The sequence below is a fragment of the Canis aureus genome, chromosome 3 (genome assembly GCF_053574225.1).
Source record: "Canis aureus isolate CA01 chromosome 3, VMU_Caureus_v.1.0, whole genome shotgun sequence".
In the NCBI taxonomy this organism is placed as follows: Eukaryota; Metazoa; Chordata; class Mammalia; order Carnivora; family Canidae; genus Canis; species Canis aureus.
In genome coordinates, this window is record NC_135613.1 from 48,954,336 (window position 1) to 48,980,905 (window position 26,570).

General features: G+C 41.4%; 1 protein-coding gene and 1 long non-coding RNA gene across 4 annotated transcripts in view; one reads left to right on the forward strand and one right to left on the reverse strand.

The window, feature by feature from the left end:
• SPECC1 (sperm antigen with calponin homology and coiled-coil domains 1) overlaps positions 1-26,570 on the forward strand; it is a 286,151-nt gene that overhangs the window by 49,622 nt on the left and 209,959 nt on the right. The window contains exons 1-2 of one of the 3 annotated variants that reach the window (XM_077892484.1): positions 10,566-10,689; positions 21,397-21,522. The exons of 1 other annotated variant lie outside the window; for it this stretch is intronic. The gene's annotated coding sequence lies outside the window, so the exon portion shown is untranslated. Of the gene's footprint in view, positions 1-10,535; positions 10,690-21,396; positions 21,523-26,570 lie in introns of those variants that run through there. One more of the 3 variants, XM_077892485.1, reaches the window with a different exon arrangement.
• LOC144310845 (uncharacterized) overlaps positions 24,408-26,570 on the reverse strand; it is a 56,424-nt gene continuing 54,261 nt past the window's right edge. The window contains exons 2-3 of the long non-coding RNA XR_013376485.1: positions 25,245-25,436; positions 24,408-24,789 (exon numbers count right to left, since the gene is read on the reverse strand). This is a non-coding gene — a long non-coding RNA (uncharacterized LOC144310845). The remainder of the gene's footprint in view (positions 24,790-25,244; positions 25,437-26,570) is intronic.

Consider the following 26,570-nt stretch of genomic DNA (forward strand, 5'->3'; position numbering starts at 1 on the left):
AAAAAAAAAAAAGAGTAAAATATGAAAAGTCCACTTTAAAAATCTCCACTCAAGTTGCCTCCCAGGAGCCATACGCACAAGTGTGTGAAAGTGTGTATTTCCCACATTTTTCCTAACACTTTTATCCCTTTCAAATATATTAGTCCCTGTGAAGGACTTAGATATCATAATGCTTTAGTTCGTGTTTGCTGGATACTAGGTAGGCTAAGCATCTTTTCACATTTTTATTAGTATTTTTCCTTTATGAATAACTTTTTCTTATCCTTTGCCTTTTTTTTCTATGTGACTGTTTCTACTTGAGTTAATTTTGGTAACTGTGTTTTCCTAGAAAATTATCTGTTTTGCTGAGTTTACAAATCCGTATATGCAATTATGTCCTCTTTCTTGTTTTTAATTTCAGGTTTTGTTTTTTTTTTAAATCTTCAAGACCATTCTAAAAAATGTTTTCATTTCATTAACTGCTCCTTTTATCTGTATTCATTTCTTCTTTCCAGTTTCTGTGGATTAGGGGAAGGCCCTGTCTGTACACAGACGAAGGTGGGACCAGAGATCAAAGGTCACCAGTGGTTGAGCATTTGGAAAATAACTGTCGATGTCATTCTTTCCCACCCCCACCATCACAGATACAGTTCAAAATCAGTGAAGAAACCTGAGTGAGGAATCAGACTAATGAAAATGAGAGATCAGCTTTGTTAATGATAAGGCTAACTTGGAGAAGAATGCTTGACCAGTGCTCACATTCAAACCAATGGCCCTCCCTTTCTGAATTAAACTTAACCAAGATATTCTCTCTCTTTATTTTTTTTAAGATTTTATTTATTTATTCATGAGAGACACACAGAGAGAGGCAGAGACACAGGCAGAGGGAGAAGCAGGCTCCCTGTGGGGAACCTGATTGGGACTTGATTCCAAGACCCTGGGATCACAACCTGAGCCAAAGGCAGACGCTCAACCACTGAGCCACCCAGGTGCTCCTGACCAAGATATTCTTAACATAAATGCTTTATTTTTGGAAGGTTCAACAAGAAACCAGTGAGAGTTAAATAAATCAGTTGCTTAGAGGTACCCACAGCCTCAGGCAAGTTCCATCCTAATAGTTCCATTTGGAGACCGAGGTCAGGAACACAGAGTGTGTGATTTGGCAGTCCCTCACTGGTGGCTGACTTTTCAGGGCCCAAGTAGAGGCATCCAGGGACTCGTGGGAGCATGGTGGAAGGATCTTGGGGTTTGAATGGGCAGTGGGGGGTCACGTGAGTCTGACAGGGTAGGGAAGGAGCCTGAGACCGGGGAGCAGACCAGGCTGGGAGGGAGTGTGCTGGTGGGACAACAGGAAGAGCAGAGGTCTGAGAGGTCTCTTTCAGATTCAGAATCCTGATGGCAGGAGAGTCTCAGATGGGCACGTCCCCAAGTGTGATGGAACTTGTGAGGGACTGAAGCTGAGTCATTCTTCAGACTCTCTGGGGCTCTTGTTCTTTCCCAAAATTAGTTTAACATCTGCTTGGAAACCAAAAGAGTCACTGCTTTCCTATTCCTGGCTAATTAAACAAATTCAAACATATGTATATCCTCACTCAGCATTCTCACTCAGCTCAGGAGGGAAGTGAAGTGTGGGTGGCAGGTGTATCACTAGATGCAGAAGGTGGTCAGTGTGGGGGTGGGAGGGGAGGACAGCAGGGAGGATCCATCCCCAGAGCCAGACACACCCCTTGGCTACATGACCTCTCAGGCTTCAGGCGTCCTTCAGTTAATCTGGCACTACAGTATTGCCTTTTAAAAAGAAAACATATCAGTGTATGGTAACTTGTAAGTCAACAGACTTCTTGTTCCTAGCCATGCATTTACAAAAAGAGCCTCCCCTTTATGTTTTCTTGGGGAGGATGCGATGAACCTGGTCTCATGGCTCATAAGAAGGCCAACTTCACTAACCACCACGTTCGTGGTACAGTGTATCCCTCTGTAATTACTTCTCTCTATGTAATTTCCTACAGTGAAATACTATGCTTTAGAACTAAATTAAAAAGCCCTCTAAAGAGATGGTTAGGTTAACATAGAAGTCAAGTTCCTCTTAGTCAGAATGACTGTTTATGGTCAGGCTTTATAGATATTTACAAAGAAGGGCCATGTATCTCCATTCTACATGCAACGTCAAGTTTCAGATTATATTTAATAGATTAACATATTCATTATGACCTACTGAATTCATCAGATAAACAATTGATATTTGTACTCATTTTCTGGTAATAAACACTGGATCTGTTGCTAGCTGAATGAAGCTTGGGGACCCATGAAGTTCACCATTTTGCCTCTGGGCATGTGTCCTTTCACCCTGCATCGTAAGAGATTCTCTTGGGTACCTCTCTGCTAATGCAAGAGTCCTAAGGATCTGACTGTGACAGTCTTTGCAAAAATTTGACACACATGTGTTTGAAACCCATTCAGAGTCACTTTCATCTCTTGGCTTTGTCCTGGTTATTTTTAGAGTTGATAAATTTATTTTGCAAGAGCAAAACAGAGCATTTTTAGGCTTTGATTTTTGGCTAAGGTTTAGGAAATTCTGTTCTGTGGGGAGCTGGCGGGTTTCCCACTGAGGCACTTAGAAGCTCAGCCTGCACAGAGGTTTCCTTCAGCATTGGTCTGGAGTTATCCATCCAGCTCTTGACACTGCCCAACCTCCATGCAAATGAACACCTAAACATGTCTTTGTAGCCCATCATCTTACCCTGTTCTTAGATAATCCAAGAGTAGAGATTTCATGGTTCCTGCAGAGGACATTTATTCAGGGTTTAATTATTTCTGCAATTATGAAAGTCTTCCTTGGATCAAATGAACTTACTTTCTGTAGTATAAGCCATCGGTCACAGAGTCTGATGCTCTCATGATAGATAATTACTCTTATGCTTTAAAAAATACAGTATTTTTTAAAATATAAAACTGTTACGTATTCACTGCAGTTAGTGTAGAAAAATCTTTAAAGCATAAAGGAAGTTAACCAGAGATAGCTATCTCTTCTTAGTAATTTATTTTATTTTTTAAATTTTATTTTGTTGTGATAAGAACACTTAACAGAGAGCTCTACTCTCTCAGCAAATTTTAAGTGTACAATATATTATTGGACTATAGGTGCAATATTGTATAGCAGATCTCTAGAGTTTACTCATTTTGCTTAGCTAAAACTTTATGCTCACTGATTAGTAACTCCCCATTTCCCCTTCCCCCCAGCCCCTGGCAACCACCATTCCACTCTTTGATTCTATGAATTTGACTACTTTAGATACCGCATATAAGTGGAATCACGCAGTTTTCATCTTTCTGTGCCTGCTTTATTTCATTTAGCAGAATACCCTCAAGGTTCATCCAGGTTGTTAAATATTATAGAATTTCCTTCTTTTTTAAGGTTCAGTAAGTATTCCATTGTATGTATATATATATATCATATCTTCTTTATCTTTATTCATCTGTCAGTGGACATTCAGGTTGTTTCCACATCCTCACTATTGTGAATAGTGCCACAATAAACATAGGAGTGTTAATATCTCCTAGAGATCCTGATTTCAGTTCTTTTGGATAAATACCCAAAAGTGGGATTGCTGGATCATATAATAGTTCTATTTTTAATTTTTAGAAGAACCTCTACACTATACACTATTCCATAGTGGCTGCACCATTCTGTATTCTCATTCTGTATTCCAACTGCTCCACGTTCCTAGGAACACTGTCTTTCGGTTTCCTAATAATAGGCATCCCAGCAGGTGTGAGGCAATATCTCATTGTAAGTTTGATCTGCACTTCCCTGACAATTAGTGATGTTGACCATTTTTTCACATACCTGTTGGCTATTTGTATGTCTTTGAAGAAATGTCCATTTGAGTCCTTAGCCCATTTTTTAATCAAGTATTATCTTTTTCGTTCATTTTATTGCTCTTGAGTTGTCAGAGTTCTTTGTATATTTTGGAGATTAACCCCTTATCAGGTTTATGGTTTGCAAAAATTTTTTCCCATTCCATAGATTGCCTTTTCACTTTGTCGATTGTTTCCCTTTGCTGTGCAGAAGCCTTTTTACTTGGATATAGTTTATTTTGTTTTGTTGCCTGTGGTTTTGGTGTCATATGGATGAAATCATTATGAAGACTAATGTCATGAAACTTTTGCCCTGTTTTTTTCTAGGGATGTTACAGTTTTGGATCTTCTGTTTAAGTCTCTAATCCATTTTGAGTTCATCTGATGTGTGGCATAAGGGTATATTATTCTTATTCTTATTCTTTTGCGTATAGATATCTAGTTTTTCCACCACCATTTGTTGAAGAAACTATCCTTCCCCATTACAGATGCATTGCAAACCCTATCAAAATCCAATAGTATTTTTTGTAGAAACAGAAAAATCAATTCTTTTTTTTAAGATTTTATTTATTCATTCATGAGAGACACACAGAGAAAGAGAGAGAGAGAGAGAGAGAGAGAGAGGCAGAGAGGCAGAGACACAGGCAGAAGGAGAAGCAGGCTCCATGCAGGGAGCCTGATGTGGGACTCAATCAGGACTCCAGGATCACACCCTGGGCCGAAGGCAGGGGCTAAACCGCTGAGCCACCCAGGTATCCAGAAAAAGCAATTCTAAAACTCATATGGAACCATGAAGAAAATACAAATACTCCAATCAATCCTGAGAAAGAAGAACATAGTTGGGGTATCATACTTCCCGCTCAAGTTCTCTATAAATAAATAAATAAATAGATAGATAGATAGATAGATAGATCAATAAAAGCTTTAAAAAATAATGTAAAATATACTACAAAGCTATAGTAATCAAAAAGTATGGTACTGGGATGAAGACACACATAGGAACCAATGGACTAGAATAGAGACCAGAGATGTAAATCCATGCATATATAGCCAGTTAGTCTTCAACAAGGATGCCAACAGTAGCCATTTTTAATATATAAAGCTTCTCTAAGTCTGTTTTTCTTTTTTTAAAGATGTTATTTATTTATTCATGAGAAACACAAAGAGAGAGGCAGAGACATAGGCAGAAGGAGAAGCAGGCTCCCTGTGGGGAGTCCGATGTGGGACTTGATCCCAGGACCCAGGGATCATGACCTGAGCCAAAGGCAGATGCCCAACCACTGAGCCACCAGGCATCCCTAGGTCTATTTTTCTTTTACCTAAGTAAATATGGCCTCCTACTGTATACACCATTTGTAGTCTATTTTCCACTAAATATACTGTAATTATTCCATATCATCATATATTTTACAGTATTACTTTAGAAATTGAGATATAATTTACCTACCATAAAATTCACCTTTTATAAAAGTGTGCAATACAGTGATTTTCTTGTATATCCACAAACTTGCACAATAGTCACAGCTATCAAATTCCAGAACATTTTCATCATCCCCTCAAAAATTCTGGAGCTGTTAGCAGTCAGTACCCCCTCGTGCCCCTCCCTTCATCTCATGGAAACCACTAATCTACTTTCTATGTTTATGGATTTGCATATTCTGGAAATTTCATATGAATGTCCTCATAACAGTATGTGGCTTTTTGTGTCTGCTCTTTTCACTCAGTAGAAAGTTTTTGAGGTTCATCTATGTTGTAGCATGTATGAGCATTTCATTCCTTTACTTTTTTTACTTTATTTCTTTTTACTAATTTTCAGTTTTTCAGGGTCGAGTAAAATTGTGGATCATAATGGTAACTCTGTGCTTAACTTTTTGAAAGACTGCTGCACTGTTTTTTCATAGTGGACACATCATTTTCCATTCCCACAAATAATGTATGAGAGTTCTGATTTCTCCACATCCTTGTAAGCACTTGTTTTTGTCTCTCTGTTTGTCTGTACCAATCACTAGTAGGTGTGAAGTGGTATGTCGTAGCTTTGATTTGCACATCTCTAATGCCTAATGATGGTGAACACTTTTTATGTGCTTATTGGCCATTTGTATATTTTATGTTCTCTTTGGAGAGATGCCTGTTTGACTCTTTTGCACATTTTTTAGTTGAGTTATTTGTCCCTTTATGTGTTCTAGAGAACAGACCCATATATCAAATATATGGTTTGCAAATATTTTCTTCCATTATGTAGGTTATCTTTTCACTGCCCTTTGAAGCACGAAAGTTTTTAATTTTTATGAAGTCCAATTTATATAATTTTTTGTTTGTTGCTTGTGTTTAATATCTCTAAGAAAACATTGCCAAATCCAAGGACATGAAGTTTTACACTTATGTTTCCTTCTAAGGTTTTTATATTTTTAGTTGTTACATTTTTGAGGTAATTTTTATATGATATGAAATAAGAAGCTACTTTCATTATTTTGTATTAGATGGATATCCAGTTGCCCCAGCACCATTTGTTAAAAAGACTGTTCTTACCCCATAGAATGGTCTTGGTACTCTTGTCAAAAGTCAACTTCCACAAATGTATGGATTCTCAGTTCTATTTTACAGATCTGCATATGTCTGTCCTTGTGTCAATACCACACAGTGTCAATTGCTATAGCTTTGTTTCAAGTTTTAAAGTTGGCAACTGTGAGTCTTTCAACTTTGTTCTTCTTTTCAAGATTGTTTTGATTATTCTGAGTCCCTTGTATTTCCATATGTTATAGAATTAGCTTGTCAATTTCTGCAAAAAGAGGAACTGGAATTTTGATAGGGATTGTGTTGAATCTGTGGATCAATTTGAGGAGTGTTGCCATCTTACGTTTTAACCATACATAATATGAGATGTCTGTCCATTTAAGACTTCTTTAATGTTTTTCAACGTTTTATGGTTTTTAGTGTACAACTCTTGCACCTATTTTGTTAAATATATTACTAAATATTCTTTTCCTTTTGATGCTACCATAAATATAGTTGCTTTCTTAATATTTTGGATTTTTCACTGTAAGTGTATAGAAGTGAAAATGGGGTTTTTATATAATGATCTTGTATCCTGCAACTTTGCTGAACAAGTTTATCAGCTCTGCTTTGTTGCAGATTTTTTGAGATTTTCTACATATAAGATCATAAGGTAATAGAGATAGTTATGCTTTTCTTACCAGTCTGGATGCCTTTCTTCTCATTGCCCAATTTCCTTGGTTAAAGATTCCAAGATAATGCTGACAAAAAGTGGTGAGAGCAGACACATCTTTATCTTGTTTCTGATGTTAGAGGAAAGCTTTCAGATTTTCATGATATGTGATGTTTGTAGTTGCCCTTTATCAAATTGAGGAGTTTCCCTTTTATTCCTGATTTGTTCAGTATTTTTATTATGAAAGTGCATTGGATTTTGTCAAATGCTTTTTCTTCATCTATTGGGACAACCCTTTTGTTTTGTCCTTCATTCTATCAATATGGTGTATTACATTGATCAGTTGTCATATGTTGGACCAACCTTGAATTCCTGACATAAATCCCACTTGGTCATGGTGTATAATCCCTTATATATGTTGCTAGATTTGATTTGTTGGTATTTAACAGGTACCCTGTTAAGGACTTTTGCATGTATGTCATAGGGAATATTGATATAGTATCACTTTTAATGGCTGCATGATATTTAATTATTTGGATATACCATAATATAATTAATTAGACTTATTTCCTTTGCTTTCATTGTTACAATCAAGGATGAATTTATAATTCCTGCACATATGGTTTTGCATTCATTCGTGATTATTTTCATAGGATGCATTTCTATAAATGGGATAACTGACCCAAAGGTTTTGCAGAGATGTTTATCTTGTTTTGTCATTGGCATTTATGTTTTATTTATAGGATTTTCCTTATTTGCAGAGGTTTTTTATTTTCAAAGTCAAATCTGTTTCTTTTTTATGTATTCTGCCTTTGTATGTGTGGGCTCAGAGAGGGCTTTCTCACCTTGTTCGGCTACATAATCTCCTCTTTCCTTTTAGTTTTGATAATGCTTATTTTTTTTCTCCACTTAAATTTTTATTCTGCTAGAATTCGTTTGGATATACAGTGTGGGGTACTCTTTTTTTTTTTTTTTTCCAAATGATTAGCCAATTTTCCCAACGCCATTTTAAAAAACAATCCATTCTTTATCCTCAGATTAGTAATGCTATCTTTATCTTAATTCTTATATTTGGGCTTTTTTATGATCCATTGACAACGTTTCTATTCCTGAACCACACCATTGCAATTATTTTGCTTCTCTGGTCTGTTTTAATATCTGACAGTACAAGTTCCTTTTCATATTTTTTTCAACAATGTTCTTCTACAGAGGAGAATGAATTATTCTATATCTTCTATAGAGAAGAATCAATTATTCTACCAAATGCATTTTAGGATAGTTTTATAAAGCATTTTTTCACACCTCTTAATCCTGTTAGAATTTTTGTTGAAATTATAGTACATTTATATAATTATTTTGTGGAGAATTGGAGTATCATCCAATTAGATATTCATTCATCCACCCAGTCTTCTCTTTATTTTTTTTAAAGATTTTATTTATTTATTCATGAGAGACACAGAGAGAGAGTCAGAGACATAGGCAGAGGGAGAAGCAGGCTGCCTGTGGGGAGCTCAATGTGGGACTCTATCCCCGACCCTGGGATCACGCCCTAGTCGAAGGCAGACGCTCAACTGCTGAGCCACCCAGGCATCCCCAGTCCTCTCTTTTGTTGTTCAGTAAAATGTTGTAGATTTTTAGGGGGTGATTGTAATTTTATTACCAGATTTATTCAGAGATATTTTATAGTTATTTTTGCGTGTAAGCAATATTTGTTTAGCCTGCAATAACTTATTTAAATGTATTGGTATTATACAATTTAATAAATGTTATTATTTTTAGAAAATTTAGAAGATACAGTGTGAATTTAAAAAATAAATGACCCACAATACCCAGAATAATAATAGTCAGAATAAGATATAGCCACTCTTAACACTTTGTGTACATCCTTCTACTAATTGAGAAAGTAAGACCCAATCACGTGAAAGGCTTAATCCAAGGCGCAAGGCACTAGCTTGTTATCTTTTTCCCTGTCCAGCATTTTCTTATTTTGGGGGACTGCTCTTGTAAGTAGTGGGGCTGTCAGTTACCCAGGTCTTTCTGCCTTGCCATGAGGCTGGACAGTGTATCATGGTGAAGTTCTTTTCTGAGGAGTGCCTCTCTTCTGAGGTCTTGAATACTACAGACTTCTAACATAAACTGCTGCTGGGAAAGGCTCTCCCATCCCAAAAGCACCATGTTTAAATGAACTGACCTTGGGGAAGCAGAGCCAAAAGGTGATGAAAACAAATTCCTGATGACTTTTGAACCTCCAGGTCTCCATCACTAGACTTTCCAGTTAGTCAAGCCAGTAAATTTGCTATTTTGCTTAAGCAAGGCTGAGTTGGAGTTTTGTCACTTGCAGAGTCCCAACCACATCATCTCCTGTGTCTCGGCCATGATGCCATGCACAGAGCGGGGGAGCAGGGAATGCCCGGGTGAGTTAGGTCCCTTTATTCCTCTGACCCCTGGGAGAATGGATAATCTTCGGTGAGAGCAGGTCCCATGAATTGTCACTTGCTTTCTTTAAGGCAAAGAAGGAAAGCCACCAAAGGCAGCAGTGTTTGCCAGGGTGGCAAGAGGCCACAGTTGTAATAACAGCTCTCACAGGAGAAGGCCAGCTTTAAGCTGCATGACCGCAGCTCCTTACTGTGATCTGTCATTAGAAAGGCAAAGTCTGCATATGAGGAGTGGAATTACAGCCGAACCCCGGGGGGATTCAGTGTCACTGAGGCTCTGCAAACTCATACTGACTCCTAAGTAAGAGCTCTCTGCCATGGAAGAGATACTTGGCTGCTTTTCACACCTATTATCCAGTAAAATTGCAGTTAAACTCCAACTTATGGCAGTGACTAAGCTCAGCCTAGCCCTAATGACTCCGGTTCTTGGTGAGTATAGATATAACACATGCTGCTTGTTTACCTTCATAAATTTCTTCCATGTTTTTACAGGCAATCTCATCATCACTGGGGCATGTAGACCATCCGTAGTAGCAGGGAACATAGACCTCAGGTTTTGTGAGGGCGCTCCTATAATTCTGATGAATTCAAAATTAGTTATGAAAATATTTAGAATGAAAAAAGAAGTTACAACAAATTACCAGAGGCTTGGAGGTTTAGATGCCTTATCTCTGAGCACTCTCTCAGCTCACTAGAGCTGCCTGCTTTAAAATGCTTCCTGATCATAACCTGACTTCCCCATCCCACTTAGAACATTCGACAGACAACCGCAGGTTAAGGCAAGTGAGGGGCCTTGAGGCTTCAGGGCAAACTCACCTTTGAAGACAGACTGGCTTTTTTTTTTTTTTTTTTCTGTTTGATATCTCAGGAAACAGCAAGAAACTCGTCAGCCCTATATCTTTAAATCCTTATGTTTTAGAGAGGTACAAATTAAGTATGCAGGAACCAGTAGGATAGAAGTGATTTTGCACTGTGTGTGTGTATGAGAGAGAGAGAGAGAGAGAGAGAGATTGTGAGAGACGTAGGGAGGGAGGGAGATGGAGTAGGGAGGGGCTGGGGGGCAGGCTGTCAGAAGCCCTGGAGCCCAGAGCCCGCCTGCTTCCTGAGTGAAGCATTGCTCAAATGCTCACTGCCCGGGCCCCTTGAGTGTGGTTTTCCTCCCTGGCCAGCACCAAACCCCAGAATAGTGCGGCTGACTTGCTGATTGAGGTCAGCAGCTCCCGGGAGGCACGAGAAGCGAAAGCCTTTGCAGTAAGTACATAGTTGGTTCTTATTTAAGATGGGGATAGAAAATCTTAGAAGAATAGCTCTATCTGGGGGGAAGAGGTTCTTCTGCTTTCTCTATCTGGGGGGGGAAGAGGTTCTTCTGTTTTAGGTATAATGTCTAACATACCCAATGAATCTTGATATGACTAAAGCATGATTAATACATTTTTTGTGTGTGTGATTCATGGACTAGATAAGTTAATGCTATAGACATGCTTTTGGGGGGGGGGGCTAAAAATGGATTTGAAACTCATCTTCTGACATCTTGAAAAAAAATAGTCTTTTTTTCCCCTGCCTGTTACTTTTTTCATCTTGCAAAGTAAGGATAATTAATGCTGACTTTAAGTTAATGTATAGAGGTTTTTTGGGGTTCTTTTTGGAAAAGAAATCCTCTCAGTAGGTACTAATTACTAGTAGTGTGGAGGTCTATTTTCACAACCATGGTGAATAGGGCTGCTTCTGTGCATTCTTTTCACCAAGTGTGGGACGTATGAAGTCCCATGGAAAGAGTGGCCCACTTGACTGGTTCTTTGCCCCCCTGGAAGATTCTAGAGCCCTCTCCCCTTGAAGATGAGTACTGTGAAGTGTGCCCTCTCATCTTGCAGAGGGCCTGATAATGTCCCAGAGCTTAATATCTGGGCCAAACATTGTGCTTATGAGACCCAGATGGCAAAGCTTCAAAGATATGACAAAGATAGAGGCTTTTCTAGGAAGTTACTTACTATATGGTTTCTGTTTAGACACTATTTTGCACTAACCACCCCTCCCCCAGCCCTCACACCCACCCTCACCCCAGCAAAAGGCACAGGCTACTTTGGAATGTCTCTTCACCATTCTCTTTTCTAGAAATGAAGGGGCTTCTCCCCCTTTTTTCTTTTAACTTCTTGGTAGAATAAAATATTTTGCTCAGTAATGCAGGAAGTTGATATTTTAAGTTTACTCAAACAATGTGATTTTCCTCCCTCTCCTTAGGATGCAAAGATTAAAAACAAACAAAAAAAAAGACACATGTTCACCGCTTCTACCGCAGGACTCACTAACATGGCTCTGTTTTTTGTTCTTTTACAACTGAGCTCCACAGACTGTGTATCTAGTTGAGAGTAGATGTTTCACTTCCTTTAATCTTCCCTTTGCCAAGTGGTAAAGTAAGTGTCTCAGCAGGAGAAACCCACAAAAGTAGAGGGAGCCCAAAATTAACGAGACTAAACTTTCAAGTGAGAATAGACACTATGTATGAAGTAGCTTCCTCATTTCAATCCCCCATCCATCGTTAGGGAAAACATGTTAACACTTTGTCATATGACAAAAATAACATTTTTGAGTACTTGCTGTTTGATAGGGCAGTCAGGTTATCTCATTTGATTCTCAAAACACCCCCATGTAGTGGCTGCATTTATGTTCTTCACTTGGTAGGCAAAGAAACTGAGGCACAGAAAGATTTCTTAACTGGGTAGAATGGTACAGCTGGGGTTGGGACTTAAGGTCTTTCTAAATCCACAGTAAATTTAGAAATTAGAGAAAATATTAACTCAATCCCACACCCTCAAGCAGCTTAAAATTTCTCTATTTCTTTCTACTTGTACAAACTAGGTATTATATAGCATAGGGGTTTTTTAATGTTATGAGTTTCACAATTATTTTTAATGGTATATAATGTTCTAGTAAGTGTTCCATCAATTGCTTAGTATTCCTTGTTCTTATAAATCAGGTTGCTTTCCTCTTTTTATTACTGTTTGTTTTCTTGCTACTATGAATAATCTTTTAGAGGCACCTGGCTGGCTCAGTCAGTAGAGCATGTGACTCTTGATCCTGGGGTTTTGAGTTCAAGCCCCAAGTTGAGTGTAGAGATTACTAACAAATAAAATCTTAAAAAAAAAAAAAAAAAAGAGTATTTCAGTAACTACATTGTATATATGATTTCCCCCAGGTTTCTGGATCATATCTGTAGAATAGATTCTCAGGCATGGGATTACTAGGTAAAAGGGGTATGGACATTTATTTTAATGGTGCTAAATTACTCTCTACCAACACTCTTGTGGAGTCCCTCTTTCATTTCATCTACTCCACCAAGGACAATATCATTTTTTTAAAAAACAGGCAAAACAGAACCTCTTTGTAATTTTGCATTTCTTTTAATTAGGCTGAATTGTTTTTTCACGTTTGTTTACAAGTTGTACTTTCTCTTTTGCTCATCTGTCAGGCTCTTAATGCTTTTTTTGTTTTGTTTTGCTAATTTATATAGGTTTTTGATAAGATTTATTTGCCATATTTTGTCAGGTATTTTACCCAGACTATTGGTTACCTTTTTTTAAAAAAAGATTTTATTTATTAATGAGAGACACACAGAGAGAGAGAGACAGAGAGAGGCAGAGACACAGGCAGAGGGAGAAGCAGGCTCCATGCAGGGAGCCTGACGCAGGACTTGATCCCACTTCTCCAGGATCAGGCCCTGGGCTGAAGGCAGCACTAAACCGCTGAGCCACCCAGGCCGCCCTTTTGGTTACCATTTTAAACTGAATTAAACACACACACACACACACACACAGCCATTTAACATTTTTACATAGTCCAAACTGTTCATTTTTTCCCCCTTATTCTTCTTACCTTAGAACCTGGTATCCTCTGAAGGGATTTTTCCCCCTTCTAGTTTTTATTTGGGTGGATGATGTGAAAACTGGATTTAAACAGACTTCAAATAATGCCAAACTGTTTTCCCAATATCATTTATGAGAAATCTTTGTGTTCTCTAGTTCTTCAGCTTTTCTATGTTAAATGATTTTTCTGTATTATCTATTTTATCTATAGCAGTTAACTGTTTCTCTGCCATTGTCACATTGTGTTAACGTGTTGCTTTTGTGCTATATAGAGTATAGAGTCAAAATAAAGTATTGACTAAGAGTGTGGGCTCAGGAGTTAGGCTACTAAGTCCTAACTTATGTGTCCCTCAGTCTTATTATTTTAAAATGAGGATAGTAATAGATAGTGTCCACTCCATGGGTTGTTGGGGTGAGGAAACAAAAGCTAAATTAAAAAACAAAACAAAACTCTGGAAACAGTATTTGATGTATATATTTATGTATAGAGAATATTTGATGAATGTTTGAGTCAAATGTATCATTCTTTCCCTATATGGCTTAAGAAAAACTTTCACATAATCGTGGGAGACAGAGAAAGAACATTTGACTCTACATATGTTAAGGAACTTGGTATGTTGGAAGATGGGCAAGTGACAGAGAGATATATGCAAAACACATACCACAGAGGATTACTATCTATTATAAATAAAGAATTGCCACAAATCAATTAGTAAAAGCAAATACATAAAGAAAAACTGGGCAAGGATAATTTGTAAGTTTATATTTATTTTTATAAATTATATTTTTATAAATAAGCAATCACAGGAGAAGAAATATAGCTGAAAACAGAGCATCCAGTGTCAAAGAGAACATATGGAGATGGGCACTGACAATCACATATACAAAGAACAAGAATTAGTAAAGCTTTTTGTATGGCAGTTTTACAAAATCTACCAAATGTAAAATGTATCTGAGAAAAATTCTGTACATTTTCAAGTATACATATGCAGTGTAATCATATTTACATTTAAAATTTCATTATTTATGTTAAGAAACATAAACTCCCAGAGCATCCTGGTGGCTCAGTTGGTTGAGTCGAACTCTTGATTTTGGCTCAAGTCATGATCTCAGGGTTGTGAGATTGAGTCCCTCATTGGGCTCTGCTGGGCATGGAGTCTACTTAAGATTCCCTCCCTCGGGGCAGCCCGGGTGGCTCAGTGGTTTAGCGCTGCCTTCAGCCCAGTGTGTGATCCTGGAGGTCCAGGATCAAATCCCACATCGCGCTCCCTGCATGGAGCCTGCTTCTCCCTGTGTCTGTGCCTCTCTCTCTCTCTCTGTGTCTCTCATGAATAAATAAATAAAATCTTAAAAATAAAAGATTCCCTCCCTCACCCTCTGCCCCTCCCCACCCCCAGTCGTGTGCATTCCTGTTCTCTCTCTCAAAAAAAGAGAAACTTAAACTTCTCATTTTTATTTGTAGGTATATAAAAATTCATCTTAAAAAAAGTAGTGGATGTATAACATTAAGGTGTTTACTATGGGAAGTAGAATTAAGGGCAAGGTCTTGTTCACCTTTTGCTACATATATTTTTATGTTTGAATTTTTCTATGTCTATATTTGTCTATTATTTGTATAAGATAGATTGGCATTTTCCCACATCCACAGGCAAGAAAATTTTAGGGAGCAGAAGGTATAGAGGCCTACAGTTGGGAAAGTACACAACAAATTATAGGAAGAGTGAGCATTTGAGTGGCAGTGTTTTCACATTCTTTATAGGTTATGACTTAAGACCTTGTTAACTTAATCTGAGAGGCAGAGAGGAAAAGTTGATTTGTTGCTGAGCTCTGATCTCTAAGTAGCTCCCCTCCCTATTTCCCTGCTGTGTGCAGGTGGTCCCTACATGGGCAGTTCATAGACCCCACCCCAGACACACTGTCCCCTTCCTTTTCATCTGTATTCCTTTTCTTTATTTTATTTTTAAATATTTATTTATGTATTTGAAAGAAAACATGCACATGCATGAGTGAGCACGTGGTAGGGGAGGTGCACAGGCAAAGGGAGGGAGAAAATCTCCAGCAGACTCCCTGCTGAATGTGGAGCCCAATGCAGGGCTCCATCCCATGACGCTAAGATCGTGATCTGAGCGGAAATCAAGAATTAGACACTTAACCCACTGAGCCACCTAGGCACCTCCTTTATCTGTATTTTAAAAAGTTTCATCCAACCTTCATGATCGCCATACATCCAGCCATTCATCCAGCAGACACCTAGCGCCTAGTCCCAGCCAGGCAGTACCCTAGGCCCCGCAGAGACAAGGGTGAGCAGGAGAGGGAACGTGCCTGCCCTGTGGGAGCAGCAAACCCACTAACCAGTTACTCATCACCAATCATGAGCGTTAGTATGAAGCCACCAAATAAGGAGAATAATAGATGAGAGCCCATTTAGATGGGTGCTCTGGAAGGGGCAAGCAGAGGGAGGCTAGGCTATTCTAAGAAAAGCACAGGTGGGGACCACCCCCCACATCTCCCTACCCATCCAACCATTTGGAACCTCGTTCTGGTTCCATCACTTCAACTCTCCCATTCTGTCTCCTTCTCTCCATTCCTTCTGCCATCTTTTCATTCCTTTCACTGGGACCACCGTTTCTCAGATTTTAGTCATTCAAATTTCCTCTTTTCATAGTTTTTGCCATAGCCAACTACCATGGCTTACTTATTAAATTTCCTAAAACCACCATCACTAATATATTTTAAAAGGAAACTTGTTGACTGCGGTAAATGAGAACCGATGAAAATGAAATAATGCCAAACCTGAAAGTTAAAATTAAAATTTACCAGTAATGAATGCAGAACTGTCACCTGGTCCAAAAGACCTGTGAGATGGCTTTGATCACAAAGGGATGCTATTTATGGAAGAGACTGTATTAGGTTTAGATATTGAGCCAGTAGAAAATGCCTCTTGTCTATGTGGACTTTGTTAGCCAGTATAATTCAGGATGAGGACGCTGCAAGAAAGAGATGAGAGAAGGAGGAGATTGAAAAGTAATTATTTATTTTATAGCTACAAGAGTGAGGTAAGCCAGGGACAGGTGACAGCCAGGGAGCCAGAGGGTCCCTCTGAGACAGCCCTCGGAACCACCCTGCTGCTACAGCCAGGGGCCACCTCATAATGAGAAGATCCTAATAGTCTCCCACTGGGGAGAGTCTGCAGAGACGCTGGGAGAGTTTTTGCAGGAGATGAAGGCCAAGATCCTAGGGGGATGGTCTGAGATGTAAATAAAAGTCTGCCTGAAGACTGGAGAACCCCTCCAGCACCCACACTGCCTGTGGGAACCTGTCCTTGATCTCACTGATGAGCTTAAGGGTTTCTGGAAAGCTGGCTTCCCCAGTGCTACCTGGAGCCCTCGCTGCACAGAAGGAGCCCACATAGGGAAGTGCTCAGCAGCTTTTGTGAATAGGCTTGGGCTGCTGAGCACCAGAGTAAGGTGGTCTCCTTGGTTACCACCAGGGCCCCACCGGTCAGGTCAAGGCATTGGAGACTGCCTCCAGCCCTTGCTCTCTAGCTGGGTGTCTTGAGGCTCCTGCTTGCTCATCCCTGCAGCTGCAGGCTCTTCGAGTCCCTCACACTTGCTTCCCACCTCCTGCCAGAGCATCTCTTTCACTTGCCTGACTGTTCCCTCAGCCTGTGGGTGCTCTCTTCCCCTTTGCACCTAGCTATTACCTGTTATCCTGGAATAGTCTTCTCTGCAGGGAGCCTTCTCAGGCTGTCTTCCCTGGCTTGGCCGTTCCCCCCCCCCCCCCCCCCCGATAAGCTCTAATAGCCCGTGTGACTCTCTTCAGTAGTTTTCATAGTGGAGATCTTTTATTTTGGGGTCTGCATTGTAGTCCCCTGCTCTAGACCAGGAACTTCTGGTGAGCAGGGATTGTTTGCTCATCTCTTGTATGGTGCCTCCCTGAGACATAGCAAATGCTCAAAAGGGTTTGTGGAGGGAACAAATGAATGAAACAGTCCCCAGCTATTTGATTGTGTAAACAAGCAAAATCACACTATTCCTTTTAGGCCTGACTTTACTGTTCCTAGTGCAGTGAAGGGCAAGGAATGATGGGGACTGGCAGCAGAGGAGGTTGGGTAGTGGGACATGTATGTAAGAGGCCTGGTTGGACTCCAAGGGATATGGGCCCTACTGGAGGATTTTGAGCAAACGAGTGACAGAATCTGACCTATGTTTTAAAAGGAGCATTGTGGATAGGGACGAGCAAAAGTCGGAAGAGGATCCAGGTGGATTTGGAGTATATCCTGACTACAGCCAAAGGCCTATGGCCATTCTGGTTAGCAGGATCCCATTATTTGTTGCCCAGATCAATGCCCTTTTCACAAAAGAGCCACAATTCAGTCCTGAGTTTCACACATCAGAATACATATAAAACTTATAAATTGACAAATGTTTGCTGTCCCCAAAAGCCACCACAGAGGCCCCCTGGCTCATGCGCACCGGTTTAGGACATGCAGTAGTCTCGGCTTCCAGCTCTGCCCTACAGGGCCTGCCTGAGGAATGCCTGGGCCTGCCAGCCTGCTGCTTCTTTCAGCCACAGACACATCATCACACAGTGAAGAGGCATAGTGGCATGCAGATGAGAGGCTAGACTCCTGAACCTGGCTTTTGGGACCTCCACGGTCTGCCTCCAACCCTATTTCCAGGGCTGTTTTGCTCTACTTGCCACAGCGCTTACCCACTGCTGCCAAACCAAACCACTCCAGTGTGTATACCCTGTCATTGTGCTTTCCCTCCTCTGCCTTTGTGTGTGCTTCTCACCTGGGATTCCCTTTCCACCGTAAAGTCTCACAGACTCTGGGGCTTAAACACAGAAGTTAATTTCCTCACAGTCCTGGAAGGTAGAAGTCTGAGATCAAGGTGTTGCTTGGGTTTGGTTCCTTCTGAGACCTCCCTCCTTGGTTTGTGGATGGCCATGTTTGCCATGTGTCCTCACACGGCCTTCCCTCTGCAGATCTCTGTGTCCCAGATTCCTCTTCTTTCTTTCTTTCTTTCTTTCTTATTTTTTTTTTTTTGATTCCTCTTCTTATGAGGACACCAGTCATTGGACTGAGGGCTCACCCCAGTGACCTCCTTTTACCTTAATCCCCTCTTTAGAGGCTCTGTCTCCAAATATAGTCACAGTATGAGGTCCTGGGAGTTAGGACTTCAACATATGAATTCAAGGAGGCACAGTTCAGTCCATAACAAGAGTCTAGCTGAAATATCACTTTGTCCTCACGTGTCTTCCTGTTCTCACACATCATAGCCCTTCAGCGGACTTCTAACACTGTGTCCTTTGGTATTCATTCATTCAGGCAGGCAGGCAGTCATTCATTAGAAATACCCAGAAATACTTACTGAGCTCCTTCTGTGTACCAGAAATCTGTTTGACACTGGGTATCCAGAGCTGAATAACATGGTGCGTAATCTGAATCCTTAGCTGAGAGACAGACAGACCAATTATAGCACTGTGATGAATGCTGATGTTTAGGAGAGGCCTCTGACCCAGTGCTGGATCCAAGCCAGTGTAACATTTACTAGGTCAGGGGATGCTTCAGCTGAGTCCTGCATGGTGAATAGGAGTTAATGTGCCAAGGGAGTAGGGAGAGTGTTGCACCGAGAAGGGATGGCGTGTGCAAAGGCTTGGAGTTGCAAGGGGCTATGGTGCTTTCAAGGAGCTGCAAGCAATCCATTGTGGGAGCAGGTGTCTGCAGTGGGCGTGCGAGAGAATGGTAAAAGGTGGGGGGCAGGGTACGAGGGTGCAAGAAGCCTAGCATATCCAGTTTGGGCTTTATCCTGAAAAATGTGGTGGTGGAAGGGTTTAAGTAGGGGAGGGACTTGTGGTTTAGAAAGTGTGCTAGCAGTGTGGCAGTAGACAGTGCCTGTGGCCCTGACTCTGGGTAGGTAGGGAAACCAGCAGTAATTCTTCTGATCCCAATGGTGACTCGAAGTGTGGAACTAAGGGGCAGAGGATGATCTGGGAAAGCTTTGGCAATTTGAGTGGCAGGACTTAGTGACTGACCAAATATATAGGGGGTGAAGGACAGTGACAGGATCATCATTAGGTTCCTAGACTCTGAATCTCGGCAGATGCTCCCATTGTGAATGTGCAATTTGATGACTTTTGCTGAATGTGTACACCTGTGGAAACGCCACTGCAATCAAGATACTGAGCGTTCCCTTCACTCCAAAAATTCCTTTTGTGTCCCTTTATAGGAAGTCTGGTTCCCAGCCCCCCTCCCGTCCATGGCCCCCAGCAAACACTGATCAGCTTTCTATCACTCTACATTATTTTTGCTTCTAGCATTTCAAGTCAGTAGAACCATATACTATGTAGTTATTTGGCATCTGGTTTCTTTGATTCAAGACAATGCTTTTGAGATTCATCCATGTTATTCTGTGTATCATTTGTTCATTCCTCTGTAATGATTGGTACGGATATATTACAGTTTGGTAATCCATTCACACTTGTGTGTGTGCACATGTGCATGAACACACATGTGTAAGTGGTACCTCTATACAGATTTTCAAGAGCTGCATTTTTTATCAGCCACCTATAGGTGAGTTTTTGCCTTCTGACCATTTAGGAAGGTAAGTCCCAAGCTTGACTGATCAGAGTCACACTGGCAGCTTATTCAAAATTCAGAAGTAGGACTCAACCTTGATGGGCTGACTCAGAACCCCATGTGTATTTTTAACCGGATTTAAGTTAATTTTGATCAGCCAGGTTGGGGGACTTGTGTACCATGTGAACAGTATCTGTGGAGTTATAACCTTGCTAGTCCTGTTTGTTTGTCACTAAGAGGCCATCTAGTCTGTACTCTTGGGTGTTATTATTCTTTCTGGGTGCTGACCACACCAACTTTACCTGCTACAGGTCATCCTGGCCATTGATTTTTTTCACTAATTTATCAAACAGAAAATCTCTGAGCACTCACCACATGGAAGGCATCGATCTAGACACTGTGCATAAATGCAAAAGCAATTGCAGCTTGGCACTTACAATTAGGAGATATGTGATATTGACATACACAATCATACAAGAAACGGTGATAAATGTCAACGACACACAGATAAAATGCTTGGAATTTAGAGGCACATCAAATAATTCCCAGCTTTTTGTGCACATGGGGAGGTGGTAGACAAATATGGTTACAAAAAAAGGTAAGGTTTGCTCTGGGGTTTGAAGGATGGATAAGATTTGTGCATAAGGGAGTTGAGGGTGGGAGAGGCAGACTGGGCAGAGGGAACACAACACAAGAAAACAAGAAAAAAGGCTGGGAGGTGGGCAAGGCCCATGCGACTGGGGGCCGTGGAAGGCCAACCTGACTGGAGCATGGAAAGCATAAGATGGGGGGAGGAGGGAATGAGGTTGGCAAGGTGGCCGTGGGCCAATGCAGGGAGAGCCTTAGATTACGGTCATTCAACCCACTTGAGCTTTGACAAACACGTGCATAACCACCACCACAAGCAGGATTTATACCTGTTCTCTCACCTCTACTACTTCCTCACGTGCATAACCACCACCATGATCAGGATTTATACCTGTTCTCTCACCTCTACTACTTCCTTGTACCTCTTTATAGTCAGCCCCTCTGATGTGTGTTTTCTAGAACATTGAGCAACTAATTCTGACACTCTGCACCTGGAGACAGCATCGCATCCCACAGGCTAAGGCCTCAGGCTCACAAGACTGTTCCCACCCCTCCCTCACTCCCAATTCAGGCCAATCACAATCCAACCTGCTATAAATCGGAGGTTCCCACAACCCCCTCCTTAGGTTTGATTAATTGCTTAGAGTGGCTCACAGAGTTTGAAAAAAAAAAACATTTATGTACTTTTACCAGTTTCTTATAAAAGGAGTTATAAGTGATACAGATGAACCACCAGCTGAAGAGGAACATAGGGTGAGATCCCAGGCCCTGGTAACCACTGCTCTGTTTTCTATTCCTATAGTGTTGCCTTTTTCAGAATGTCATATAAATGGAATCATAGAGTAGTAGTTTTGAGTTTGGCTTTCACTTAGCATAATGAATTTAAAATCCATCCATTTTTTTAAACTTTTTTTTTTTTTTTTTGAGAGAGAGCACAAGCTAGAGGGGCAGAGGGAGAGAGAATCTCAAGCCGACTCTATGCTGAGGAGAGCTTGATCCCACGACCCTCAGATCACAACCTGAGCCAAAACCAAGAGTCGGACACTTAACCAGGTACCCCAAAATTCATCAATTTTTTTGCATGTCATTCAGTACATGGACATAGCACAGTTTATCCACTTACCACTGAAGGACAGGCAGGTTGTTTCAAGTTTTTGCTATTATGAACCAAGTCTATGAACCAAGCTGTTATGAACATTCCTATTACAAACGTTTGTGTAACACAAGTTTTCATTTCTCTTGGATAAATGCTAGAGTAGAATTGTCTAAATGCAGGTTTAATTTTATAAGAAATGGCTACACTGGGGGCACCTGGGTGGCTTGGTTGTTGAGCGTCTGTCTGCCTTTGGCTCAGGTCGTGATCCCGGGGTCCCGGGATCAAGTCCCATGTCAAACTCCTTGCGGAGAGCCTGCTTCTCCTTCTGCCTATGTCTCTGCCTCCCTCTGTGTGTCTCTCATGAGTAAGTGAAATCTAGAAGGAGAAGAAGAAGAAGAAGAAGAAGAAGAAGAAGAAGAAGAAGAAGAAGAAGAAGAAGAAGAAGAAGAAGAAAATAAATGGCTGCACTGTTTTTCAAAGCATCTGTACCATTTTGCATTTCTACCAGCAATGAATGGGAGTTGTAGTTGCTCTAAATCCTTCCTAGCACTTGATATTGTTTTGTTTTTGTTTTATTTTCTAGCCATCCTCATAGGTGTGTAATAATATCTCCTGTGGTTTCAGTTTGCATTTACTTAATAACTAATGATGTTGAGCATCTTTCATGTGTTCTTTTGCTGTCCTGAGAATATCTTCTTTGGCAAAGTGTTTGTTGAAATGTTTAACCTTTTTTTTTTTTTTTTTTTTTTTTGAGTTGTATGTTTTGTTACTGTTGAGTTGGGTGAGTTCTTTATAAACTCAAGACTTAAGCCGTTTATCAGTTTTGTGTTTTCCAGCTGCTTTTCTTCCAATCTGTGGCTTGTCTTTTCATTTTCTTGATAATGTCTTTTGAAAGACCAGAAGTTTTAAATTGCAGTGAAGTCTAACTTATCAGATTTTTTAAAAATTTTATCTTATGGGTCATGCTTTTTAGTGTTATCTAAGAAATCTTTGCTGAACTCAAGATCACAAAGATTTTCTCCTGTTTAGTACTTTTCTAGTTCTATTTAGGCTTCACATTTAGGTTGATGATTCATCTTTAGCTAACATTTATTATGGACCAGACACTGGGCCCAGTGCTGTGGGATCACAGAGGAATGCGAAGGAGTCATTGCTCAAGCATCATCCAGGCTGAGGAGCTGGAGGGTGGGAGACGGCATTTTAGGCTCGCATAAGGGATGCTGTGGATGCTCAGAAATGAAACAAGGGACCAGAAGCAGAGTTTTATAAGGACTGTAGGAGTTAGACTGAGAGTAGGAATCAGGGGTGGGAAGCCCACTGTTCTGGGCGTGGCATGGCCTTAGGGATACCTGGAGACTAGATGACCCAAAGCTGCCAGTTATTGGTAGCTCTGGGTCTGGAAGACACCTGGAAGGAGTGGGCAGAGCACGAAATGTGCCATACCCTGAAACAAAGAGAAGGTTGGGGGCGGCTTTACAGCATGGCTCCTGCTATGGTTTTTGAGGGACAGGGGACTGTCTTTCTTCACTGAAAGTGAAGACTCAACTGTATCACAAAGCCCATCCTTAGGGGGCAGCTTCAGTGCCGTTCCACAATTGTCTCCAGCTCTCACCCTAGGGACAGGGCACAGAGCCGTTGCTGTCACTGCTGTTCCTTGTAGATTTTCTCCTGAGAACCCTGCAAGGGACAAGTAATGACAAAGTAGTCCCAGGAGCAGCCTGCAACATTATCCCTCATATTTGCAGCTATTGTATATATTTAAAACACAATACCAGAAGCGTGTCATGCCGAGGAAAGAGAGAGCATATTCCAGGCACTGAATAAATTAACCCTGCAAAGCACAGCAGTGGCTTTCATTAGCCAGCTGGCATTACAGGAACATAGCTGAAGCCTGTGAGTTAGAAAAGAATATTTCAGGAATGCGAAAACAAGAAATCAGCTGCATTGGGTGATTTAACTTAATCCAGTAACAATAGGGAAATCCAGCGGAATGACAGACTCTCACAGCCTGTGCGAAGGAACAGACTTTGCCCATCACTCAGAGGGGGTGTCCACCAGGGTGGACATGAGTCGGGGGGCAACCCGGGTGATGGTGCAGGTGAGAGTTAGCTCCCTGCCCCCATGGAACCTGTACAAGCTCCAGAAAGTTCTATCTTTCCCTCATTTCTTTTTGATGATCCCCTAAGTGAACACAGACTGCTAACAGCACAGCTCCTGCCAACCCTCTGCCTTCTCCCCACCCCACTGCACCCCTGCCACAGGCCAGGGTGCTTTCTGGGATGGCTGCTGCACCCAAGGCCTCGCTGCCTGCCATCCTGTAGACACCTCTCCATGGCTCCTAGGGCCACACTGCTACCTCTCCGCTACCATTGGTCCCTGCCACCACCATAGTTTTGGTTTGTTTGTTTTTTTTGTCACTGAGAGGTGCCAGACAGCCAAGTATTCAGTATGTCCCCAAAGACTCTATAGTGGGAGACCTCAGAATTTCAGTGTTGTTTTGATGGCCCAGTTCCTGCCTGTCTCCCTCATCCCCAGAGGCCCTTCAGCTCCTCAGACAGACTGCCAGGGGCCCTCCCTCACCAGCCTCCTGACATGCCACACCTGCTGGGCCACAGCACCCTGCGTGGTTGGGATCCAGTTGAGGCCCTGCTCTTCTGAACTCTGCAAGCTCTCATGACTCAGGGCTACCTTTCCAGGACAATGTCATCATCATAGAAGATCCACTTCTCCCTGATGGGTGCCCTTTGTGAGACTGTCAGCAATCATGAGACTGAAGGTACGATATCAGAGAAGACCACCATCGTTGAGCAAGGAGCAAGACAGAAATCAGATCCAGTCTTAATTTTTCCCCTATATAGATAGTCTTTATTTTGCCAAGCTCAGAACTTACTTTGGTTTTTAAATTGGTTGTCTGTCCCCTCCCAATCTTGGGCCCTTGTCAGGTGAACCCTTCCCTTGGTCTCCTGAGGACACTCTGTCTCTGACGGGAGATGCAAAATGAGTGACGAGAAATGACCAGAGGTGAACACACACCTTCCAGGGGGAAGAGAAATTCAGTAGTCATGATTAAAGCACTGAAGGGGGGCAGCCTGGGTGGCCCAGCAGTTTAGCACCGTCTTCGACCCAGGGTGTGATCCTAGAGATCCGGGATTGAGTCCCACGTCAAGCTCCCAGCATGTAGCCTGCTTCTCCCTCTGCCTGTGTCTCTGCCTCTCTCTCTCTCTCTGTCATGAATAAATAAATAAAATCTTAAAAAAAAAAAAAAAAAAAGCACTGAAGGGGAAACAAGCCCTTTGAGGAAGTCCCATTGCATTGTAACCCATGGACCCCGCTGGCTGGAGAGCTTGCCACCGCCATGGTGGACTGTGACACTGTGGAAGAGCTCCCGCCAGTGCTCTCCCCTCTGAATCAGAAGTGGAGTGTGGGTGGGATTCTTCTACCACAACTCCTGAGTTGGTAAACCGCTTTCTTAGCAGGAGGACCAGTAAGATGACCCTCTGTCGTTTCTCTTGTCGACTCTCATTTGTAATATACATAGTGGCACATAAAGGAGGCCTCTCCGGACTTTGTAGAGCTGGTGCCGGCTTCTTCCTGGCTTATGTTTCTCTTTGGCAGAAGGCCAGTGTGGCTAAAGTATAGTGAGCAAAGAGGGGGCAGCAGATGTGGCGAGAGGACCTACCTTTCTACCTGTGGATGGAGGCTGTTGTCACAGAAGTTCCCTATTTTGCACTTATGCTCAGCAGTGCTGGGGGGAGGCTTTGTGCCCTCCCTCCTGGGTCTTGGTAGTTTAGGAGGACTGAGGCATGTTGGTGAGGGCACAGGGGTTCTGCGGGCGGGTGGAGCGCTGTGCCCTGCCGTCCTTGCATTGTTCCTAGAGGAAGTAGAACAGAATGAGTCAGAACTGGCCTGCCTGTTGCCTTGGAAGCTGTGCCACTGACATCACTGGGTTCTGCCCCTTGTCCCACCTGCTCTAGGGGCCCCACTTGGGAACAAAGACACAAAAAAAGTTGGATAAAAGACAAGATACTTAGACTTGATCCTTTAAATTACTGGGTCCCTAAATCTGTGGTTACCATCAGCTACCATTAAGCATCTAACATAATTTCATTTATTTTTATGTTTCAGTTAAGACCTCTGAAATCCTAAACCATAAAAATGGAAAATATTATTTACTATTACTGTGAAACTAGGACATATACCAAAAATTTAAAACGCCACCCTTCAGGAATAAGTCCAGGAAACGAGATGAAGCAGTATGTGATTTTAAGATTTAGTATTGAATAACTCAAAAAAAAAAAAAAAGATTTAGTATTGAATAACTTTAGGAACTATTTCTCAAGCATGTTATAAGTGATTGAGATGAATTTTTATAATGCTAATGCTTATGCATCAGTGTGAATATTATTTTCAAGGTAATAATGCTAGGAGGCACCGTATCTGTGTCAATGGGGTTCTCAACCTGAAAGCAATTTTGGGACTAGATTTGTTTCCCACTTGTTTAAAGACAAATAAAAGACTCATGTATAAGGAAAAAGATAGTCATTGCTTTATAATGCTGTATTGTATTTGCCCATTAATTCAGCATGTACTCAATGAATGACACCCCATTTGCAGGGCCACATGCTGCCTAATGAGGGAGGGGCAGGGAGATACTAGCACACGTTTCTTCAATGAAAGGCAGAAGCTAAATATCCATTAGCAAGTATTTGTTGAGCACCTACTATATGCCCCCCCCCCCCGCCCTAGTGTAAATGCCATGAACACAATGAGAAACAAGGATGGTAAGGCCCTGCTGTCACGGCGCTTCCATGGTGGTAGAGGGAGGCAGATAATCAGTGACTATGATAGTCTTAACTTGGTGATGAAGGCTCTGAAGATATGAACAGGATTGTGGCATGGAGTGGGAGAGCTGCTCAAGAGAATAGAAAAAAAAAACACCTACTAAGAGGGAGTGCTCTTGAGCTGAGATGAACTGGGGGGAAGGTACCCCACTATGTGAAGGGCT